This window comes from Lygodium microphyllum, chromosome 8 (assembly GCF_053477565.2).
Source record: "Lygodium microphyllum isolate KBCC chromosome 8, Lygodium_microphyllum_v1.1.10, whole genome shotgun sequence".
NCBI classification, from domain to species: Eukaryota; Viridiplantae; Streptophyta; class Polypodiopsida; order Schizaeales; family Lygodiaceae; genus Lygodium; species Lygodium microphyllum.
The window spans coordinates 69,829,247-69,852,095 of record NC_141142.1 but is presented as its reverse complement, the minus strand read 5'-3'; the positions used below and the strand labels follow the sequence as shown (position 1 = coordinate 69,852,095).

The following is a 22,849-nucleotide window of genomic DNA, read 5'->3' as shown; positions in this document are numbered from 1 at the left end:
CACCTCAACAAAGTTCCTTGTCACAAGCTCTTGTTGTTAGTATGGCTGCTAACACTACTGAGAATGATGCCACTTTACCTTCCATGCTAGAAGTTACACCTACAAAGCCAATAATTTCTCTTGAGGTCAAGGGAGTAGAAAGAACATTCGATTTTCCTGAGATAATTAAGAAGAAGGGAAAGAAGAAAGAATCGGGATTTCACATGTTTGAAAAATTCTTTCCATTTGGTCCAACAACACAATTTTCTATTCTCGTTGATAGGTGTTATGAGGCACCTCCTTTGTATGCTTATAGGTCACTGTGTCAGGATTATGTAGAGAAGCTAACCACATCTTTCACAAAGAATCCCATGAATCCAACAACAGCATCATATCTTATGCCTTTTGTACAAGACAACAATGAGAAGAGACCCATGCATCGTAATGAGGTGGATGCTAATAAATTGGACACTTATAGTTATTGGATTATATTGGGGCTTCACTCAATTCATGCAGTAAAGATATATATTCAGAGTAATACTACACATTGTCTAGCAACCAAGCTTTTATACACCACGAGAAATGCTAGAATATTAGTTGACTGCCCTGCAAAAATGTGCATTGAGCTTTCACGAATGATAAATATGGAATCACATAATGTTATGAAGAATGCCCCTTATGTTGAGCAACTTCAACAATTAAGAGATCAATGGATAGCATTTGGTTCTCCACCAAAACCCCACCAACAAGGGTTTTTTAAGACAAGCTCTCAAAGAGTAGCATGGCAGGTAATCACATATAAGCTTACCTTCTCTTTTTGTGAAGATTAGTGTGATGCTCATTCTTTTGTTCTATGCTCACTATTTTGATATTTTTTTGTAGAGATTTGTGGCATACATTGGAGAAAATTGTGCATCTAGAGATTGCCATATGATTGTTAGCTCCCAAGAAGTATTTGATAGTTGGATCAAAATCATGAAGAGATACTCTAGAGGTGAGCTTATATCCCAAGAGGAGAGTTCGAGAAAAAAGGGAAGGCAATCTTCTCCTGTTGCATTTTGTTGCCTTATGGGTTTAAAGGATGGAAACATTCTTACACTACAAGAGGAGATAAATGAAGGTCATATCCTTTTTCTTAGAAACAAATGGGATAAGGAAGATATGATTGACATGGAAACAAGGGCTAAGCAAATCAAGCAAGATAGAGTCCTAAAGGAGGAATTAGTCACTCTTTTCAATGCTTCAGTTCCAGAAAGTAGTGCTATGATGAAGACTTGGGAATAGCTTGTTGATGATTATGATATCAATGATGAAGTCTACACAAAGATTTTAGGCATTTGCAATGATCAGATATCAAAGAATCTCACACGTGGAGCTAATGCAGGGTCCCTATCAAATGGAGCAAAAGATATTGTAAACTTTTTAATTGGAAAAATGTAAAATCCTCTTCAATCCTCCACTACTTCCCCTTGGCATGTATATGTCGTTGGATGCAATCTAGAAACCTTTAATCTTATACATAATGTTTACAGAGATCCAATTACCATTGGGGTTGTTGTTCTAAATGTAGCACATGGGGTTGAGGAAATGAAATGGGACTCTATAAAGTTTGGACAGGTTGTATCCACTCTACTACAAATGACATGAGAACCTAAATAATTCATGTTGTTATCATTTCTTGATCGAAAGCAAATGGCAGCTCTGGAAAATGCTCTCGAAAGCATTTCTTGCAAGTATCACATGCTAGTTGGTAGTGTTGACTTCCTACCAATGAATAGAACGTTTGCTTTTGGATCTATAGATTCTTTTGTGGTTTTGACATTAGTGACCATGGAGAAAAGCTTCATCAATTTTGAGCGATATATAAACAATGTCAATAAGCCTTCAATTTTGGACTTTGAAGGCTTGGACAAGGAGTGCAATGATGAAGATCCTTGAAAAAGAACAAAGGATTACAAAGGCCGTTTTGAGAAAGAAAATGAATGTTATGGAAACTACAATCAACGCATTCAATGATGCTCATGAGGTTGTATTTGATGTATATGCAAGTGGACTTGCATCTAAGGTGGCATTGGTAAATCATATGAAGACTATTGCAGTGGTTTGCAACACTCAAGAGCAAAGAGAGGTTGAAGCACAATTGTGGAGGGTCCATGAGAGTGCCAAACAAACTCCCAAGATGTTCTTGCTACTGAAGTTCAAGTTCTTGAAGTACCACCCAAGGGCATAGAAAAATCAAGCCAAGATATAGCAAGTCTAATTATGAAAGAGAAACTAAAGGCTACTTCAGGTGTTTAAACTCCGTTCCTTCTCCTTTCATCAAGAATGACACATTGATGCAATTTTGATTTTTTTCTTGAGAAGTTACTTCCATTAGCATTTGCAATATTTTCTTTCTTTGGTGATATTACTTAAAGAAACTATGCCTTTAGTTTTTTAATTTTTTACAAAAGGTACCAAGCATGTTTGGTTTAAAAAATCTATTTAAGTAAATATTTTTCTAAAATAGTATTAAAGAGCTCATTAAAATTTATCATCCTTTGTAAGGATAATTGTTTAATTGTAATCTAGTGTGTAAGAATACTTATCATAATGAAAAGTTTGAGCTAGCTATGCAAATTTTACTTATGTCTATTTTAGATCTTATTTCAATTAAACTCTTATATGTGTTGTGTAATGATCTTGTCATGTTAGTTTTGGTTAGATTTGTCCACACGGTCAAATCTCTTATCTCTTATAGCCTCTTTTACTACATCACTAGTGTATGGCTATGCATGTACCTTAGGATAAGAGAGCCAACAATATATTGCACACCCCAAAAAAGATTCATTGCACTTCCCCAAGGAGTTTTACCTCAGTAGCAAATACTGCAACAAAGATTTCACTCCAATGTATCTTTTGAGATGTGTAAATAGAATATTAAGGTAAAATCATTGTTACAATTCATGAGTTTAAATATCTAAGGGATATAACTAGTTCAAAAATAGAATGGTTAGTCCTTAAGAAGAAACTATGAAAACTTATCCAAATAGAGTATAACTTATCTCAATTAAATTGTCATGTGTCACTTATATGTGACATAGTTTTGGTCACATGGTCAAAAGTATCATGTTTAAATTTTCTTTTAATAATTAGGACTAATAAACACCTTCTTTGTACATGCCATTTTGAAGGCCTTTTTAGAAACTGAGTATACTTAATATTACAATGATAAGATAATTTTTGCAACTAATTACAAGAATATATTGTTAGTATCTCAAGTATACTTACAATTAGCGATAAAAAATAGGTATGGAAATATGAGTTTATTAGAATAGATTTTACTTCAAAGAAATCATCATATATATATATTTTACCTCATGATATTACTCTTAATTAGATTTGTCCACATGGTCAAATGTCTCTTTTCTTAATACATCATTTATTAAGTAGTACCTATATATGTATTTATCAATGCGAAGTTATATTGCTTTAGTGTTCTATGCCACTTTATAGCTCAAACATTAAGTAGAATGATGAGGAAGTAAATGAACTAATGTGCTTCTTTTCTTCTTTGTAACTTTAACTAAGACATCTATGGTTGGATATCTAACTGATTCAAAATTAGTAGAGCACCATGATGTGATTGATGTGTCCTTGATAATAAATGCAACACAATTGTGTGTAATACTTGATCTCAATGGTCTTCTTTTACAACGATGCTTTGCTAAGTCTAAAAGGTTTCAAAGTTTTCAAATGGGAAAGCAATGGCTTGTTCTTTGACCAGGATGTATGGAGTTTCTTGAAGCCTTATTTGCAAGATTCCAAGTGGGAGTTGGATCAACAGCTTTACATAAGAACGTCATGGCAGTTATTAAGTGCTTGGAGATCCATGCAAAAAGGAAGTATCCTTTCTTCATGATTTGGGGCCAAGAACAATGTCATAGTTACCATGTTTCTTGTGAACTCTACTTAGCATTGGTTGGCCATATTAAAATTGTGACTTAGATTTTGGGAATTTTCCAAGTCCCACTTTTAATGATCTAAGTCCCATTATTTCCTGTAAAGGTAGTTTCAAGACCATAGTTACCATGTTGTGATGTGACATTGATAATTAATGTAATTTCAAGCATAGTTATTGTGACATTGATAATCAATTGATAGTTATCATGTTGATATGTGATGTGGCAAAGATACAATGGTAGCTTATGAGTTGGGTTTCTATCCTTTGGTCCGTAATAAATGTAAAATTTATATTGCTTTCAAGATGAATAGTCTCTCTTAACCCTAATGTTTTGCATAGCTTCCTTTATTCTTTGGTTTTGTAAGTTATTAAAGCTAACTTAGTGCTTGTTTTCCTATCTCACCAATGTTTTGCATAGCCTTCTTTCGTCTCTTCTTGTGATTGTCTTATTTGTGTACCAATGATGAGGTCATGGATCCTAAGTGCTTTACCCTTTTGGACTACAATGACTCTTGTTACTCTATTTGTGATATATTAGACATCCATGATTACAATTGTTAGTGGCAACCTACATTTACAATTAATTCATTATGATTTGATGTTGAATAGTGTTTCTTTACTCTAGAATACAATTTCTTGAATGTTTGAACACAATTCTGGTAAAAGGTAGTCAATATCTTAACCCTTTAATTTGTCATCTTAGGATATGTATGGAAATTGTGATTGCACACATGCATAATATACTTGGGATACAATAGTGCATCAATAGGTATACACTGATTAACTCCAATGCAATAGAATTCATGAGTGGGTATTGATGATTAACTCTAAGCTATACAATAATAGTGCATCAATAGGTATACACTGATTAACTCCAATGCAATAGAATTCATGAGTGGGTATTGGTGATTAACTCTAAGCTATACAATAATGGGCTTGTTTTTGCATGCATACATGTATTAATTTTGATGCTCAAGACTATAATGCATCAACATCATCTTGATGTGATTTTGATCAAAGAAACACTTTGGTTTCATAATGCATCAATCCATGAAAAAGTTTGTATCGTGTCTTAGTTGTCCAAAAGCTAAAAAGTATTTTCTTGAGTTCTCTTGGATAAAGGGACTTTTCGCTATCATGAATTAATTTAGTATGTTGTAACATCACTTCCTCTTAATTCCAAATTTTGAAAAGCCTAACATACCTACACATTTTCTAGTTATTATAGATTAGTACTTCAGCTGGCCCTTGCATAGTATCAACTTACCATTTTCTAGTTATCATACAATTAGTACTTGGGTTGGCCCATAGTACTAAATTACATGTTTATTTACACATTTCTATGTGGTTAGTCTTTCTTACAATAATTTTTATGAGATAGCTATAAATAATCACAATATTCTCTTACATGGCTTCATGTGTAAATTTTGGTATATCAAGTAGCTATGATCTTCGTGTTATAGGAACTTAGTTAGTTGGGATAAGTACACTTTATTAGAAATGGTATAAATTCTAGAATGTTATGTAAATGGGTGTTTTGGTACCTTAATCTCTCTCTCTCTCTCTCTCTCTCTCTCTCTCTCTCTCTCTCTCTCTCTCTCTCTCTCTCTCTCTCTCTCTCTCTCTCTCTCTCTCTCTCTCTCTCTCTCTCTCTCTCTCTCTCTCTCTCTCTCTCTCTCTCTCTCTCTCTCAAATGAAACACCCTACCCTAAATTTTTCTTCTTCCATTACAATTTAAAAACCTTAAATTTTTTGGCACAAAACACCTCTCTCTCTAATAAAACCTTATATATATATATATATATATATATATATATATATATATATAGGCATGTGGCAAGGTGTTTGTTGCCCCACTCGGAAGGCCACACCCATTATTGCCATTCTCACTAGTTGCTCATTCCTCCCTACCTTACTACTACTTGCCAGCTCACGCGAGCCCACATCCCGGGCCCATCCCCAACTATTGGATGCCGATAGCCCTTGCTAGCTAGCAGAACTTCCAAGTCCTACTTACGCACTCACCATGTTCATGTGTGTGTGTGTATAGAGAGAGAGAGAGAGGATAAGTGGGTATAGGTTGATGTTTGTCCTTGGCCATAAACGTTGCCCTACCATGTTCGTGTGTGTGTGTGTGTGTGTGTGTGTGTGTATAGAGCGGGAGAGAGAGAGGATTAGTGGGTATAGGTTGCTCTTTGTCCTTAGCCATAAATGTTTCCCTATCTGTAGTGGCTCCATCCATTGCTAGTGCTCACAGAGAGAGAGAGAGAGAGAGAGAGAGAGAGAGAGAGAGAGAGAGAGAACGAAGGGGGGGCAAGGGAGGGAGAGGAGGTGTGGTGAGGAGGGCGGGGATTGGATTGCCAACATTTAGCGATATTCCCATCCATGCAAGAGGAGGAGGAGAACCCACGTTTGATGCTCAACCCATGTGCAAGTTGACTCATCGGCATGCTCCCAATGGTGTGCACGCACAAAGAGAGAGAGAGAGAGAGAGAGAGAGAGAGAGAGAGAGAGAGAGAGAGAGAGAGAGAGAGAGAGAGAGAGAGAGAGAGAGAGAGAGAGAGAGAGATTGCATGTGCACATGAGATTCAAAAGGGCAAAAGCATAGTCAAGAAGGTGATGCATGTGTGTCTACCAATAACATGTAGCTGTGTGCATGAAAGAGAGAGAAATGTGTGAGTGTACTATTAGGCAAAAAAAGTGTTAGAAAAAAGTAAAGGACACACATGTGTGTGGGGAAGGTAAGTGTCACATACACTTTGGGGGGGGGGGGGGGGGGGGAGGGGAGTGTGTATAGAAGGCATGCCATAAGTACAAGAACACATCACTTTAGTAAATGTGTTTGTGTGTGTGTGTGTGTGTGTGTGTGTGTAATAGAGACAGGTTAACCAATTATGATGTCGTTAGGTGTATCAAAGGTCTTAAGTAAAATGTATGTTGGTAAGGGAGAAGGAGGATGAAGAGAGAGATGTCTAGAAGGAGTTGGATTGAGCAACATAGATAGAGAGTGTATGTGTGTATTCAATAGGACATTAGTGAGAGAGAAAGAGAGATCAAGATTACCAGAAAGAGATAGATAATTGAAAGAAAGAGTGGAAGTGTGTGTGTGTGTGCATGTGTGTGCGTGTGCGTGTGCGTGTGCGTGTGCGTGTGCGCGCGCGTGTGCGCGCGCGCGTGCATGCATGTATATGCATGCACATCATGAATATGACTTAAAGGAAAAATAAGCCAAGAAGGTTATGTGTGTGTGTGTGTGAATAAAATTAAGGTTCCCATTTAGGGCAAGGAGAGAGAGAGAGAGAGAGAGAGAGAGAGAGAGAGAGAGAGAGAGAACAAAATTTTGGAGAGAGAGAGGAGAAACTTTTGGGAAGAGAGGAAAATTTTGGGGGAGAGAGAAAAAAATGTTTTGAAGAGAGGATTAAAAAAAATTGAGAGAGAGTGTGTGTGTAAGTGAGTGACGAGGGAGGAAAAATGAAGAGAGAGAGATAGATTACAAGAAATAACAAAAAATTGGAAGAGAAAAGAAAATGAGAAATTAAGGAAAAGATGAGAGAGAGGGGGAGAGGAAAAATGGAGAGAGACGCAGAGAGAGGAAAAATGGAGAGAGAGATAAAAAATTGGGGGGAGAGAGAGAGTACAAAATTTTGGGGGGGAGAGAGAGAGAGAGAGAGAGAGCAAAAAAGTGAGAGGTTAGTGAAAAGGTGAGATAACAAGATATATATATATACATATACATAAAGATAGAGAGAGGGAGACAAAAGGATGGAAGGAGAGGGATAGATACATAAAGAGAGAGAGAGAGAGAGAGAGAGAGAGAGAGAGAGAGAGAGAGAGAGAGAGAGAGAGAGAGAGAGAGAGAGAGAGAGAGAGAGAGAGAGAGAGGGAGGGAGGGAGGGAGGGAGGGAGGGAGGGAGGGAGGGAGGGAGGGAGGGAGGGAGGGAGGGAGGGAGAGAAGAGAAAAATAAGAAAGAAAGAGAAAGAGAGGAAAAAAGAGAGAATAAAAAGCTAAAATATTAAAGAGAGAGAGAAATAGGAGAGAGGAAAGAGAGCAAAAATGGGGTAGATGAAAGAGAGAGAGAGAGAGAGAAAAAAGATTTGGATCATGCGAAGTTGCCACAAATCAGCCTAATGTTGTATGCATGCTATCACACGACAACTTCACTTCCCTTCCAAAGTCACTTCATGGCAACAAAGCGGCATAGCATTTTGGTTTGCGCACAAGAAATGCTATAGTGCTTATTCACATAGTTCTTATTTCAATGATCTATCTTCATACAATATTAGAAAAAGAAGGTTTCATAACTAAATATGATAAGACGCTTGAGATATGCATACATTATCTCCCACTACTCCAATATGTTGGTGCCAATTTATAGGCCACTTTACACTACCATAATGATGATTAGTTGCTTATTTGCTTAGCCATTCAAAAAGGCTTAGTCTTGCTAATGGGGTCATAGTTTAATTGGTTTGAGTGTGGGTTGAGTTTCATGGATGTATGAGTTCAATCCTTGGGTTGTGCTTCCCAAAGGCATGACCTATAAGTATCTAAAAAAGGTGTTATCCATCCAAATACATTGGATGGTATAGGTTCCTCCAATATTCATCCAACTAAATGAGATGCCAAGTTAAACTTCTCTCTTACAATTTTTATTTACTTGGCTAGCTCTCTAATCTACTGGTCTTGGATTTAATGCAAGGTACAATCAAACTATGCATAGTTACATCCTTTCATATCTTAACCAATTTTACAAGATAATAGACAAGCCTATCTTCTCTCTTACCTTCAACATCCTTGGAAAGGTCTTTGTTTATTTTTAGTCCAACCCAAGTGGATCAGAACTTACTTATATTCTTTTATGTTATCAAAGTGTGCAAAGGTTGTTTACCTTAGCCAATTACATTTTTGACCTTTGGGATTGTTTATGCATGTTTCTGAACTTGAAAGCTAGAAAATTTATTGTTATGAATTGGTGTACACTATGAAGAAACCTAAAGTGCCTATAACCAACCTACTTACATAGATTTTGTATTAGATGGCTAGGAGATGCAACAAAAAATGTCGGGAGAACTTTCATTTGATTTTCTCTCCCTCCTTTCACTCCCCCTTCACACTCTCTTAAGGAGATATAAAAGTAAATTTTATGAAGAAGTTTGTTGAGCCACATGACTAAAGAGATGTAGAAGGCTTTGAGGAATATGATTTCCTCAACATAATGAGTAGTGTGAAACATTAATACTATGTTGAGTGGTTGAATTTTGTGCAAACTCCCAAGAATTTTAACATGTCAAAATAAGTGTTGCAAAGGTGAAGTTCAACCAATGCCAACATCATAGTCTTTGCTTGATCTATTTTTAATATGGTCTTTATGGGAATTAGTAAAGTAGATTAACACACGAGTTCAATAAATTGCAACAAGAATTTATGGCTCCTACACCGCCTAAACAAAATGCATTACTTTTTTCCAAAAAAACATGCATAGGGTGAAATATTTACAGAATCTTAAAAGGTCTAGGTATACAGTATCAATTCCTTTCAAAATTCTAATGTCACTACCCTTATAGGGGACAACTTACATGGTTTTCATTATATTAAATTCATGTAAGGTAATGGCCATATGCAAGGCTTTTCACTAGCAAACATGGACAAAAGGACTTATGTTTCACAAGTGAGGCTTCCCAAAAATGGGCCTAGCAAAAGTACAGGAATGTGTGATCCTCAACCAAGGAAAGAAGCTTTATGAGTGAAGAATCTCTATCCTCAAAGGGCAATTCTTGCAAATGAAATCTAAGTATAGTTTACATGAGGATCTCTTTAGGATTTTGCTGATTATTATGTACATTTGTCCATCCTTTTTGTCAAGAAGAGTTGCCTAAGCATACATATTTGCAACTATACTTGAAGTGCTTTCTATTAGTGTATAAAATCATTGGTTTAGGGTTTAATAAAATATAATCACACACTTTGAGCACTTCTAGCCAAGTTTACGAAAGGTGGTGTGCATGGAGAATTCTTGAATATTCTTCATCTATTAACTTTAAGTTCATGGACAAGGTATAGAAGAGGCCAATAAGTTTTATTATTCACCTTCCTTTAGAGGTTGAATAGCATTTTGTTAACAAACATTACTTTGACATTGTCCATTTTGTACCTTGCTAACACCCATCTTTTGGCAACATCAACACATCAAATAACATGTTGGAAAACATTTCTAAGGGAAATGCAATTCACTTTTCTTGAAAATGAAAGTGTGTTAATGGTTTTGACGCATAGCTTTGAAGGAGCATCCTCACCAAGTTGCAAGCTTGCAAGCTTGGATTTTCCTCTTTTTAAACAAGATTCCAAGAAATGTCATAATTCCATTCAACAAGTTAACTCACTTTGTAGTATGTACTTGTGATTCAATTATAAGTCAACCAAGGTCCTTATGCATTTGAAGTATGGCTCCATGACTTGAGAAAGAGATTCGAAAGGCTTCATGCTAATCTACATGAGCGACCTAGCATGAAAATACATGGTACCTCCTTTTTCATAACTTCTTAAATATAAGTTTTTTAAATCTCAACCAATCATTTACTTACATCACTTTCCTCTTGTAATATTTTGGTGATGTTTGAGGTTGTTCTTATTATCCTTTTACACTAGGCATAATACCCACTGTTATACAATGTAGAATAGTCACATTTCACTTTCCCCTTTCCATGACATTCATATGTAGGATGTACTAATTCCAAAGTGATAGGTTTAGTTTGCATAATCACATTTGATTTAGCATGTGTTTTTCATAATACTTGTGTTGCAATTGCCTCATAAAACTAACTCAATTAGTTGAACATGATAGCATTATATTCATATCATTGATTTATCTTTTTGGAACACTTATCAAAATGAGTGTACGTAACATGGGTAATTGAGAATATTTGCATCAAATAGAATTTTGAAGGACCCTTTGAGCTTTTTATGACAGCCTTTCTTTTTTTGGTTGAAATGCTTTCTGGAATGGGACTTGGCATCCTTCTCCACTCAAGATTAGAACATTTCACATACTAGCCAATTAATTTAACCATTAACATCTAAATCACTTCAATAGGGTGGGGTGAAAGGTGAGAAGGATCGAAGCTTGCATGGGAGAGCTATGGTGGGAGAGCAAGAGTAAGAGAGAGAGAGAGACTCACAATATGGGAACTCCAACTGTCACAAGGTGTGCCTCGCCTTCCCTTTATTCATCTATCACTAAAAGAATAAAGAATAAAGTGACGGTGATGAGCGCATGTCGCCTGCAATGTGCAGGCGTGTGGGTACTGTCAATGTAGTAATACACGGGCGGCTAGGCAGAGGCGCCTTTACCCCCAACAACTTCCCACTTAAAGGCAAATCCGCCCCAGTGAGGAGTGAAAAAGAAAAAGAAAAGACAGTACAACATGTACACATGTACAATAGGATGAGGAAAGACATCATCTCATCCCAGGCCCATCAATCTCTTGAGGAAGGCAAAGCACTCTATAGAGAGGCTTTTGGTGAGCAAATCTACAAGATTCTGGTTAGTCGAGATGACAAGGTCAACAGACTTGTCCTCAACAACCCCACATATGAAGTGATACCTCACCTCAATGTGTTTCGTATTCACATGGAAGACCGGATTCTTGGCTAACTGAAAAGCACTCATAGAATCTAAATGTAGTGTAGGGATAGCATCAATACCAAGGTTATGAACCAAATAGCCTAACCATATGGCCTCCTTGCAAGCCTCAGTGGCTGCAACATACTTGGCCTTAGTGGTGGAAAGATCTGTATACTTCTACTCCCTAGACATCCAAGAGACAGTACCTCCAATATAGGTGAACACATAGCCAGACGTGGACTTCCTACTATCTGCATGTCTTGCATAATCAGAGTCAATGTACCCCACAACTCCTGTTTCTTGGCTACCATAACATATGCACATATCTATAGTGCCCTTCAGGTACCTCATGATACCCTTCATGGCATCCCAATGCTTCTTGCTAGGTGTAGCCATATAGCATGCCACAACACCAACTGCAAAGGCAATATCTGGATGAGTGGCTATCATGGCATATATAAGACTGCCCACTATGGATGTATAGGGAATCTTGGCCATCTCGGACCTTGGCTCATCTGTCTATGGACAATTGGCTTGTGATACCTTCACATAAGAAGGCAATGGATAGCCAATAGGTTTCATGTCCTGCATATAGAAGTGCTCAAGGACTTTATGAATGTACTCCCTTTGTGACAAGTAGAGGAGTCCCTGATGCCTGTCTCGTGTAATGCACATACCAAGTATGTGAGAGGCTTGTTCCATATCCTTCATCTCAAAGCTCTTCTTGAGCTAAGACTTAAGAGAATCTAGCTCATCATGAGCTTTCCCTGCTAATAGCATGTCATCCACATAGAGTACCAAAAAAAGCAAAGATCCATCACGAAATTTCTTCTGTACAAGCACGGATCCATAGCACTATAGTTGTAGCCCTATGACTACATAAAGCATTGAACTTATGGTACCATTTCCTAGGTGTCTGCTTCAAGTCATAAAGACTTTTCTTCAACCTGCACACTAGGTGCTCCCTACCAGGCTCTGCAAAGCCCTTAAGTTGCTCCATGTAAATCTCATCATGCAAATCCCCATGTAAAAATGTCGTCTTGACATCCATCTAATACAAGTCCAAGTCAAGCTGTGCGACTAAGGCCAAAACCAAGCGGAGGGTGGTCATCTTAACCATAGGAGAAAAAAATTCATCAAAGTCAACTCCATGCTCCTGTTTAAAACCCTTAGCAACAAGTCTTGCCTTATAAGCCAACTTGGGGTGTCTAGGGGTACTCTTCAACTTGTACACCCATTTGCATGGCAAAGCCTTCTTACCACTAGGCAAGGAAACCAAATCCCAAGTCTCATTCTTATGCAAGGAGTCTATCTCAAGCTACATAGCCCTCTCCCAAGAGTGATTGTCACCCCTGTGCATAGCCTCATCATAAGTGAAAGGCTCTCCTGCATCTAAAACCAAGACATAATGCATCGAGGCCTAAAATCTATCAGGGGGCGTCTATCTCTAGTAGAAGGCCGCACTGCAGGCTCTACTGCTGTCCAACATTCTGTCCAACACCCTAGCCATGAGTACTTGCTACTGCTATAGGCTGTGCAGCTGGCTGTACCCGAGCTCCTGGCTCCTCCTGAAATATAACCTTGCGTATCTCCACTATCTTCTTAGGCTGCATATGCATCTTGTCTTCATGGAAGACTACATCATGGCTACGAATGATTTTCTGCGCATGTGGATCCCATTGACGGTAATGCATCTCTCCTACATCTCCATAGCCAAGGAATATGCATTTAACACTCTTAGGATCTAGCTTGTTACGCTTGTCCTTGGGCACATGGCAAAATGCCTCACATCCAAAGACACATAAATGTGCATAAGAGGGAGACTTTCCTATCCATACCTCCACTGTAACATGAAAATCAATGGCACTACAAGGAAATCTATTAATGATATGCATGACACTCATAACTGTCTTAGCCCAAAAGTGATGGGGTAGGCCTGCATGGCTAAGCATACTGCGAACCCTCTCCTAGATGGTCGTGTTCATCCGCTCAGCCCTACCAATCTGGGGAGGGGTGTAGGGGCGGTCAACTAACGCTTAATACCCCTCTCATCACATAACTACTCAAAAGCATGTGAGACATACTCACCTCCATTATCTATCCTTAGGCATTTTAGCTTATGCCCAGACTGTTTTTCTGCCAAAGCAAGCCATCTTTGAAAAACTGCCAATACATCGGACTTTTGCTTTATATTATAAGCCCATACTTTATGTGAAAAATCATCTATGAAAGTAACAAAATACTTTGCACCACCCATAGACTGATAGGGCATGGGCCCACAGATATTAGAATGAACCAAAGCCAAGGGCTCACTCATGCGTGACATACCAGACTTCTTATGCGTAGACCTAGTCTGTCTGCCATAAAGACAATGATCACAAGAATCAAAATGAGAATAGTCAAGGGGCGGTAAGTGTAACTACAAACCAGAAAGCATTTTCATTCCCTTAACAGACATGTGCTCCAAACGGGCATGCCAAAGAGATACATGAGGTAAAGACCCCATAGACAAAGCATGATCAAATGTAGATCTAGAAACAACTAAGGGGTAGAGGCTACCAGCCTTGGCACCTCTCACAAGCACAAGCCTACCACGAGTAATCTTCCATGCAGAGTCTCCAAAAGATACATGATATCCAGTGTCATCAAGCTATCCCAGTAGACATGAGATTGCATGTCAATGTAGGTACATGACGTACATCGTGCATAACAAAACTATTGCTAGAAGGAAGCTACAACCTAACATCACCAATGCCGACAATCTCAAGAGACTTGTCATCACCCAAGCAGACATAACCCAAAATAGAACTGTATGAATAGAACTGCTCTCGACAAGATGTCACATGAAAGGACGCACCTGAGTCCAAGAGCCAACACTGTGCATACATAGAGTGTATCTTTGTCATCTGCGAAGCACTAGATGAAGCTGCTGCAAGGATATAATCCCCATCACTATCCTTGGGCTGCATAACATTGATCTCTTCAATTTTAACACTTGACTTAGCAGGTACTATGCTGCGATCAGAAGACTTTTCCTGTACTTTCTCTTTCCCCTTGTCTTTGTGCCTTTCATTGTGCAATTCATGATAGTGTGGCCTTATATGGTTTTTCTTCCCACAATGATGACAAGTTAGATTTGTATTTCTCCCACGAGACTTACTGCGCAACTTGCCACGTGACTTGGACCGATATTTTTCCAATCCCATCCATGGCTATTACCACAATCATTCTTTGCATTTCCATCATGTTGACCTCTAACCGTCAAAGCATGAGACACACAAGAGGCATCCAAATTATTACGGTTTATCTCTTCATGTAGAAGAGAGCTCTCAACATAAGATAGCTTCAGAGTAGTGACAGAAGCACATAAGGGAGTGTGGAATAATCCCGAGACTCATTAAGAGTTCAAAGCCAGAACAACGGAGTGATATCCTCTTTGAAATCAATGCCCTGCGAAACCAAGTTCTTAAGAATAGCATGAAATTGGCTCAGATGAGCTGACATGGCCACATTCTTTTTCATGTGGAGATTCATAAGCTATTTCAACCAATACATTTGACTTGCAGGACTTTGCTTGTCATAGAGGTTCTTGATCTTATCCCAAAGCTGCCAAGCACTCTGTACTTCCTCAACCACATTGTAATGCACATGTTCAATGAGAGACAAGATGAAGGTGGACTTGAATAACTCATCAAGCTCTATCCATTCGTCATTAGTCATAGTTTTAGGCTACTCTCCACTCAACCTTAGGGGCTTTATCTGCATTTTCTGCACCAATACCTGCCAAACTTGGCTCTTCCAATAGGCATAATTTGTACCATCAAGCTTAGTGATGTTGAAGATAGCACTATCAGTGGAAGAAGATGCCATATTGCAAGTTGAAACAGTGCAAACAGTTCAAAACTACTTGCTATAAACTGTAGAAAATGACAAAAGAACCACCAAAACCAAGGAAAAATCGCGAGAAACGAGTATTTAATGATGTTGTCCACCAAGTACAATCAAAAGTACATCAAACCAAGATTATTCATCATGAAAAATACATGATAGTCCGGAGATATATGCTTGATGTAATTTATGACAATAGTGTACAATGAGAGCTGACAGTAAGCAAAACCCAATATTCAAAGTCAATCATGGATTGTCAATGCAAAACTAGCATCAAGCAGGTATAAACAAGCATGTAACAGTCAAACTAATATGAGGCAACACCCAAGCATGTCAGACAAAGTCTGTCAGTAAAGTCGATACACTCCCCAATCAACAAGGAAAAATGTACATACCACTGCCAAGACCTGACACAAGCCGGTGTCTACTTAGTGAATACAAAGCCGAATCAGCCCAAGTACATCTACATGGACCAAGGTATATCAACCATACATCATCCACGAGGAGATCTCGGTCTCAAAGATCCAAAAATCTCAATATGCATAACCCACATTGCTCAATGTCTGATAAGCATACAAAGATGCCCCCATTGGCACAAAATCCATAAGTGTCAAGAAAATAAGCTCAAACAAAGCATGCAAGAGCACTAGAGACGAAGTATCCAAGATCATACATCAGTAAGACATCTAGAGCATATGAGCGGTCAAATATCCAATGATAGCATCCAATGTCATGAAGACAATCCCAATCAATCTTTGACGAGCCAAACCAAGACCAAAATAAGCTCCAAAATATCCAAAGTCAAGCCCAAACAAAACTCTAGTAGCATTCAAGTCCAAACAATGTAACTAGCATGTGTAGGTGACATAAGCATCAAGCATGTCAAAGGCATTTAAGCATAGACCAATACATGCCAAATTACATCCAACTGGAGATCCAAAATGCTAACCAAGGTGAAGCTCAAGCTCAACAATACATCCAGGAGCAATGTCAAACTCTATGTCGACCCCAAAGCATCAATACATCATCTAAAGCTTCCAAGACATAACTCGATTGCAATAGGTATAAGAAACCTCTGACAAAACCACTTCAAGCTCTAAAGTTTCTACCATACATTCACCACACAAAACTGAGTATTTTTCAGCTCAAGATCAGCCAAAAATGATGGCAAATCAGTAGGCATACGTTCCCCAAACATCCGACATCAATCATAGGCATTGGGGCATAAAATAGCCAATGCTATCCAAGCATAAACATAAAGTGTTGATGTGACACTATTTGTGGCTGCCTATGGACTATGGAAAACAATCCTGGACTAAGGTCAATTAGTCCACAAATCAATACCAACGATAAACCACCAATGCCGAGCATCAAGGGGGTGTTCCCAAGTGTGAAATAAAGTGTTTTCAAGCTGCCAATGAGTGCCAAGGGAGGGCTGAAGTAAAAAACAAATGTTTTTAGGTCTTCAAGTTGGTGCAAATAGGGCTGATGTTGCTGGTCCATGTGGCATTAATGGGGTGGAAGGGGGGCTCAAGTAGGGCCTAAAGAAGGCCTACACAAAGCCTTGTCAAGCCTAATCAGGCAGGAGCCAAGATATGAAATGGGGGAGCTCCAATGGTTGGAGCTATGGCTGCCCCTTCCTGTTGTACCCTACAAACTAAAATAAACACGCGAAAGAATGCTTCAATACCTCTAAAGGAATGCTCTGAGGGTGCCCAAATGGATCGTGTAGGTGCTCAAGAAGACGAGGAGTGATCGGAGCTCGGAGGAGTCGAATATGGCTGCCAAGAGTGAGAACCAATGGTGTAGGGATTCGAATGAATGCTGAAGGAGTCACGGACCAAGCTCGAATGCTCAAGCAACCATGCTCTGATACTAATTGAAAGGTGAGAAGGATCGAAGCTTGCACGGGAGAGCGAGCAAGAGAAAGAGAGACTCACAATGTGGGAACTCCAACAATCACAATGTGTAACCAGCCTTCCCTTTATTCATCTGTCACTAAAAGAATAAAGAATAAAGTGACGGTGACGGGCGCGTGCTACCTACAGTCCATAGGTGCGGGTACTGTCAGTGTAGTAATACATGGGCAGCTAGGCAGAGGCACCTTTACCCCCAACATGGGAGAAGGAAGTATTACTATGTATGTCAATTCCCAGGCCTTGATCACTACAAATAATTTAATTTAATTTCTTATTTCTAATGTGGGACTATTGCATTTCCATTTAATGATAAAAATTAGAATATGTTTTGGTTTGATCTATGTTGTAGTGCAATATGAATATCTTTGACTTCATAGGTTGAAAATGTGCATAGATTACAAGGTTACAAGTTTTATGATGCAACCAACTAAATTTTATAATTCAATGGATGGCCAAGTGAAGGATCTAGATTATACTTGAAATTAAAACTTTACATGCATTTTACTTGACAATCCCATTCATAAATTGTTGAGGGTTCCCATAATATGTAAACTTTTGATACATATGCTAGCTTCACATGATACATAATTGAGCATTACCTAAAATTATAAATATTCCCATACATACCATGTATAAGCACTTATCAAAATCTTGGAGATCTACAAAATAAGGGTAGTAATTGTGACTGTAGGTGCAAATGACAACCATGATGTGATCTACTTGAACAAATAAATTCCTAGGCAATACGGTTAAGCTCACCAAGGTAATAGGGTTAAGCTCACTGATGCAACAACAATTTGATAATAGTGTACCTATGCTAAATGAAGGTAATTTTGGAAAAGAATAGCGTAGATATTTGGGTTAAAGAAGGGAAGGAGCATATTATGTCCATCATTTTGACTAACTCTTTATTAAGATCCCAATGTCTCAATACTAAGTGGAGTAATGCACCATTTTGGTAGTTCATGACAAGTGCCCAGGGGGTCCACCCTATAGAACATGTAAGATACCATGTGAGTTTTAAAAAAAGGGTATTATATTTAGTAAAATTTACAAGATTATGTTTACAAAAGGGGGTTTTAAATTATAATTTGAAAAAAATGTAAGTTTAGTAAAGTAAAAGTGGTAATTTTAAGGCCTTATAACATGTAACACCATATTGGGAAATATGGGAATTTCCCATAAGTTTGGGACACTTGGTCAAATCTTTGGATTTGTCATAACTTGAACACTATAACTCCAAATCGTGCGCTCTATAGCTCAATAGATTTCATTTTTCAAGCTCTTTCCAATGATAGGTCACATCATATAGTTTTGAGAAACTAATGGACATGTTATCCGGGTGCCACCTTTTTAGTATTAAAAAAATGAAAATTGGGAGATTCCCAAACTCACTAATATTGTGTTATGTAAAGAAAGGAGTATATTCTTAATATCATTTGAATGCACGTTATACATAAAATTTCTTATAGGTGGACTCCATGGGGACAAGTGCCTTCTACAACGACATTAGGACGGAAGTATTACCATTACAAGAGCTTGATGTTGATAGCATCACCTATTGAAATTGTGATTTATAAGTGATAAAAGAAGGAAAAATCTCAAACATCATTGGTGAAATATTATAACATAGACATATCCAATTGGAATGACACAAATTCCATTATATTGGTCACTTCGGCTCCTAGTATGGTCACTTTTAATATATGTTTCCCATCAGTAAGCCCAATAGTTTCCGTAGGCCCTACTTCCATGCAAATCATAAGAATAAGACTAACTGATGACACATTTCAAATTTTGGCAACCTATAGATAATGAGGTATCAATTCTACACATTATTTTGTATAAGAGGTGGTTAGATTGCATCAAAGGAAAGTGTACATACATCAACCCACAAAAAGGGCACCTTCTACCTTAGACATCATCATTACTTGAAAAATGTATACAAGGCATTTGTAAAGGACAAGAATGCATGTGATATTAGTAGGGCTTGAATGCATGTGATATTAGTAGGGCTTGAATGCATGTGATGTGGGTAGTTTCTCAAGGTTAAGGGTAAGTGAAGAGTTGAGAAGTCTCAACAATGTGGCCAACATGGACCTTGGTTCCCGTTTTCCCTAGGAGACATTAAGAAGTTTGTGGCTTCCTTGTTAGATGGTTTGAGGAAATTGAAGGAGAATCACTTTGAGGAAATTGCAACAATGATTTTCCATGTCCTCAAACATACATATTCTTAAAGTTGAATATTATAAAACAACTAAATTGTTTGCTTTGAAGAAGGCAATATTTTATGCCCATCCGTAACATTAAATGATTTAAAGAGTGCAACTTCCTAGTACAAAAATAAACCAACTAAAGAACCAAGCAAGGTTCCATGGTTTCTCATCCTTATTGATTTTCCTCATGATTTAATGAGTGCAACTTCTAGGGGCAAAAACAATCCAACTAAAAACCAAGCAAGGTTCCATGGTTCCATGGTTTCTCATCCTTCTTGATTTTCCTCATAATTTCATTGAGGTTTAATGTAACTCCTTTATCCAAAGCAACATATGATTTTGCATTGGGTAGAGAAAGAAATGGAAATTTCCATCACGTTCTCTCTGTAAAAAGGACCTTCAAGGCATAAACAAGAGCAAATAACAATATCATGTAATTTCTCTTGTATGGAGCAATAACATGAGCAAACATTATGCAGTTTGCCTCATTTTATTCTTCCCCTCACCAAAAATAATTCTATGAATGTGAGTGGTAGTAGTTGGTGAAAAACCTACCACCTAGAACAAAAGTTTCCATCCCTTTTCCCCAAATAAAATCCATGAATCACATGCATGAAGCTATTTTCACTTGATTATTGGTCCTAATAAAGTTTTAAATCCTATCATGCCCTCTTTAATTTTGTTAGCCCTTTTCCTTTGTTGCTAATTTTGTGAACAGTCTAGAGTTCCCTCTCCTTCTTCCATTTCCTTTCCAACATAGAAGCACGCCTCTCCTTCTAGCTCACTTGTGATTTTACATATGCCTCTTTTCAAGCCCAAGGTAGAAATCATGATGGTTCTTCTCTCTTTGGTTTGCCTACTCACATTATCCCATTGATTGTGTCCTCATCCTTTTTCCTCCCACTAGCTTCAATGCTCATCCACATAACCATGGAAGAGAAAATAGGGGACCAACTAGTTTATTTCTAAAATATGGTTATATTCCCTCTTGTATTGTATCTTCGAGGCATATGATGGCTTTGTGTGGGTCACCATTGATCTCATCAACATCAAGGGTAGAAGCAACCAAGTGGATTGAACATGGGAAGGCTAATCAATATGAAAGTGAGTTCACCCCTAGTCCATGGCTAAGAAAGAGAAAACTTTAGCAAGTGACTCCAACACTTGAGGCACACATGGGAGTTTAGCAATGTGATTGTGGTCATCAAGGGGCACAAATTTTTCTTGCATATGTTGCTATTTCTCAATGCCAACTTCTATTTTAGAAACCTCCCTAGTTCTAGTAATGGCTATAAAGGAGATACCCTAGATAATTGAAGTCATGGGCCTCATTGGTAGAACTAATGGGCTTTGGTAGTAGTAGAGACGAAAGCAAGGAGTGAAGTTTGAGCTTCATCCTCACTCAACTCACTCTCTCTCACTCTCAAGAATTTGAGGCGATAGGAAAGTGGAAAAGAAGATGGAAGAATGGAAACTCAAAAGTTGCACACACAAGAATGAGCTCTCTATTCACTTTTATATATTAGACACATGAGAGTTAAGTTTTGCTTCTAAGATGGGCATCCTCTACACTTTTCCACTTGTGACTGATCCTTCTCTTTCTACATGAAACTTTGGCCATTGTGGACATAGTATAAAAAAACTAAATAGAGATTGCACACAACTCTAACATCCATTATGGGTCTTCTAATCTAATCTCAAGTGATATTACAATTTGCATATTAGGATTGAACCTAGATCTTACTTAATTTTTATAAAATAAAATGTCATTTCGCCCACATAGATTATGAACTATTGCAGGTGTATCTCACATATCAATGCTCCCTGAAACAACATATTAAGATCTTAAGATTTTACATAGCTTGAAAAAATAACATTTGTCACATTTAATCAATCTTCTTACAATTCAAATTCAACTTATAGCTTACCTTCAACAACTTGTCTCTAAGGCTTCATGGGATGTTTAATGTGTGCATGGGGAATTGAAATCTAGAAAGCTTAGTGATTAATAGTGAAACCTAGAGTGCCTACATGTTAGATATAAAGCATGGAGTAAAATCTTGGGGTGCTACTACCCAGACTTGTAACCAAGCAAAGTCTTTTAAACTTATGTGCATTAAACTAACCTAATTATACATTCTGTATTGATTGGCTAGGGGATGTAGTGAAAATGCTGGGAGATCTTTCACTTGCTTTTCTCTTCCTACTCTCATTCACCCTTCCCAATCTCTCAAGGACAAATAAAAGAAAAATTGCACAAGAAGCTTATTGGGTGACATGACTAAAGATATGTGAGAGGCTATGAGGAATATGATTTGAATTTCATCCAAACTCCCAAGCTTTTTAGCTTGAGTATGTGTTGAAAGGGTGAAGTTTAATTGTTGTCAATTTTTGCTTGATCTCCTTCTAAAATGCGCTTTCTGGAAAATTAGCGAAGTAGAACAAGTCCAATATAATATAATTAGATTTTACATTGTACATTGGCTATGTGGAATGCACTCCCAACAAATATGCCTAAGGTGAAACATGTATAAAACCTTGGAAGTTTAGGTATAAAATATGGGTTCATTTCAACACACTAATGGAGAAATGCCCTTATAAGGGCCAACTTACACACTTTTCATTATATTGATACACATGCAAGCTAGAGGCCATACTTGCAGCTCTTTATTAGCAAAAATGAAGAAACGAGGTGATGTTTGAGAGGTGAGATTCCAAAAATGAGCCTAGCGAAAGTGCAAAAAATTGTAACACTTAACCAAGGGAAGGAGCTACTCTTTCAACAAGTGATTGTCAAATGGAGATTCCAATAAATTAATTCTAAGGATAGTTTACATGAGGATCCCTTTATCAAGTTGCACATTCTTCTTCTTTTTCTTGCATGAACGTACGTATTTTCAACTACTCTTGAAGTGCTCTTTATTAAGATACGAAATCATTGGTTTAGGTTTCAAGAAAATGCAAGCACACACTTCAAGCTCTTATAGGCTAAGTTCGCAAAAGGTGGTGTGCACGCAAAATCCACCCAAATATTCTACATTTATTAATTGTAAGCTCATGGACAAGTTATGGAGGAAGATGACAATAAGTTTTTTAAACTCATCTTCCTTCCTATAGAGTCTGAATAGGCTTTTGTTATAAACATTACTCTAACATCAAGAGGTTCATGCCTTACTAACATCCATCTATTGGCAACATCATCCTGTCACATGTTTGAAGCACTAGCTCAGAGTTATGTATTTGTAAAGTACATTCACTTTTCTTGAAAATGAAAGCATGCCA

General features: G+C 37.8%; 1 pseudogene; it reads left to right on the top strand.

The window, feature by feature from the left end:
* Positions 1 to 1,047: 1,047 nt before the first annotated feature.
* LOC148032433 (uncharacterized) lies at positions 1,048 to 1,626 on the top strand (annotated as a pseudogene).
* The last annotated feature ends 21,223 nt before the right edge of the window (positions 1,627 to 22,849 follow it).